We start from the raw sequence: 2,910 nt of genomic DNA, 5'->3' as shown, positions 1-2,910 counted from the left end.
TGCATATAGATTTAAGAGTGGGATTGCTCCACCTACAACACCGGCAAATGATTTTGAAATAAGGCCGACAATGATCACTTTGATAGAGAGGCGACAATTTAGTGGGGCCAAGCATAAAAGCCCGCTAAATCATCTCAAGGAGTTCGAAAAATATTGCAATACTATCAAGGTGAATGGAATTTCCCAAGAATTCATTCGCCTCAAGCTTTTTCCCTTTTCCCTCATTGGGCGTGCCTTGGAATGGCTACACAAGGAGGTCAAGCCGAATTCTCTAAGGACATGGGACGAAGTGACCAAGGAATTTCTATCCCATTTTTATCCACAAAATAAAACGGCGGAGGCTAGAGGTTTGATTTAAGGTTTCAAGCAAAAGCCTAGTGAGAGCCTCTATGAATCATGGGAGAGATACAAAGAGTATTAAAGAGAATGTCCTCACCACAGGATTCCTACTTACCAAATTATTCAAATTTTCTATGGAGGCCTTAGTCCTCAAGGAAAATCATGTTTAGATGGAGGAGCCGGAGGTCCTATCATGAATAAAACGGAAGAGGAAGTGGTAGACATAATTGAAGACGTAGTGAGGTATTATAGAGATTGGCAAGATGGAGAAAGAGATTCAACTAGCAAGAGTAGCTCTTTGGTGTACTCGGTTGATCATCTAAATGCAATCAACAATCTATCCTCACAAATGATAAACTTGGGGAAGGAGATGTCCCCTATCAAGGCAAAGTTGGAAAGTGCTACCTACCAAGTTTCAAGTCTTCCCTCCAAACCTAATGGGAGAGGTATGTCTTCTAATTCTCAACCCCCTCCCTCTTCTAATAACATTCCTAGTGGATGCTTGTTTTGTGATGATTGTGGATCGTATGATCATGATGTTTCTAATTGCCCTTATGCATGTATGGATGTTTGTGATGATCAAGATGGAAATGTGAATGAGCATGTGAACTATGTGTCAAACAATAATGATTCTAGGTTTGCGAATCAAAGAGGTCAATGGAATAGGAATTACAACAATCATGGAAATTTTGACAACTACAACCAAGGTGGTGGTATTAGGAACCATGGGAACCAAAATTCCCGAGGTAACTATAACAACCAAGGTTATAGTAGCCAAAATCAAAACCAAAATTATAGTAATCATAACCAAGGTTATGGTAACCATAATCAAGGTAGAGGTAATTGGAACAATCAAAATAGGGGAAATTTTCAAAATAGCTTTCAAAGGGGTCCCCCACCCGGATTTGCTCCAAAGACCCAAAATGATAATTCCTATGTTCAATCCTCTTCTTCTTCTTCTCATAGTACTAATTTGGAAGAAATCATTGAAAACCAAACAAAGTTGTTGAACACTTACATGGCCGTAAGTGACAATAAATTTAATGAAATGATGACTCATAATAAGATGCTTGAAAACCAAATTTCTCAATTTGATAATACTTTAAAAGACCATGCTAGTCCTTCTTCTTTACCTTCCCAAGGCCTAGATCCTAAGAGACTGGTCAATGCTATTGTTACAAGGAGTGGTAAGGTTCTTGAGGAGAGTTTTCCTAGGAAGAGTGAGACCAAAGAGGCCACAAAAGAGGTTTTGGTAGAAGACGAGAGAGATGGTGCATCTTTGAGTGAGGTTGTGATTGAGAAACCTAGTGAGGTGAGAGTGGAGAAAGAATTGTGAAACCCAAGCTTCCTTATCCACAAAAATTAATGAGACACAGGTTAGATGAACAATTTGGAAGATTTATTGACATGCTCAAGCAACTTCACCTTTTTCTACCATTTACAGAAGTTGTCACTCAAATGCCCAACTACGCAAAATTCCTCAAAGACATTTTGAGTAGTAGGACTTGTGATGTTGTAGAGACGGTGAACTTGACCAAGAATTGTAGTGCAATCATAATGAACAAGATGCCACCTAAGCTAAAACATCCCGAAAACTTTTCCATCCCTTGTGCCATTTACAAAATGCAAATCGAGAACTCCTTATGTGACCTAGGAGCTACTCTTAGCCTTATGCCATATTCGGTGTACCAAAGACTTGAGCTAGGGAAACTCTTACCTACTAACATCACCTTGCAATTGGCCGATAGGTCAATTAAGTTTCCTAACGGTAAGGTGGAGGATGTCCCTTTGAGGGTTGGGAAATTTGTTATTCCGATGGATTTTATGGTGCTTGAGATGGACGAAGATGCTAGTATTCCTATCATTCTAGGAAGACCATTCCTTGCTACTTAGGGTGCTATGATAGATGTGAAGAGTGCTAAAATTTCACTCAAAGTAGGGGATGAAGTGATAGAATTTGACTTGAATGGTAGTATGAAGTATCCAAGTTCTTCTTTAGAAAATTGTATATTGATTGATTCTCTTGATCATATTGTGTCTTCCATGCATGAGCAATTGCTCACCCTTAACGATGCTCTTGAGAATGTTTTGTTGAATAAGGAAAAGATAGGTGCTCCTAGCAAGGAGATGGCTTTGTATGAAGATGTGCTCAATGGAAGCCTTGAGGATGTTGAAGCGTAAATGTGTATGAGAATTTCTAGCCAAGATGCGTTGCAAGTGGCTACATCAAAGGAAGGTAAAGGTGTTCCAATGGTTGAGCTCAAACCTCTTCCTTCACACCTTAGGTATGAATTCTTGGGACCTAACTCCACCTTTCCCGTGATTGTTAGCTCTTCTTTGATTGAGCGCCAAGCTCAAGAGTTTTGTAATGTTTTGAGAAAGCACCAAGGTGCTTTGGGTTATTCCATTGATGAACTCAAAGGTATAAGCCTCGCTTTATGTACACATCACATAACCCTTGAGGAGGGTGCTCTACCTTCTATTGAGAGACAACGAAAGTTACATCCCTAAATGGGAGAGGTAGTGAAGAAGGAGATCACCAAACTTTTGGATGCGGGAATTATATTCCCC

General features: G+C 39.7%; 1 non-coding gene across 1 annotated transcript; it reads right to left on the bottom strand.

Moving 5' to 3' along the window:
- Positions 1–338: 338 nt before the first annotated feature.
- On the bottom strand, positions 339–444 carry LOC145593408 (small nucleolar RNA R71). The gene has a single exon (XR_014102737.1). It is a non-coding gene; the product is annotated as a small nucleolar RNA R71 (small nucleolar RNA).
- Between the last annotated feature and the right edge of the window lie 2,466 nt (positions 445–2,910).

The sequence above is a fragment of the Chenopodium album genome, chromosome 18, assembly GCF_948465745.1.
Source record: "Chenopodium album chromosome 18, dcCheAlbu1.1, whole genome shotgun sequence".
Taxonomy (NCBI): domain Eukaryota; kingdom Viridiplantae; phylum Streptophyta; class Magnoliopsida; order Caryophyllales; family Amaranthaceae; genus Chenopodium; species Chenopodium album.
This window is presented reverse-complemented; position numbering and strand designations above follow the sequence as displayed.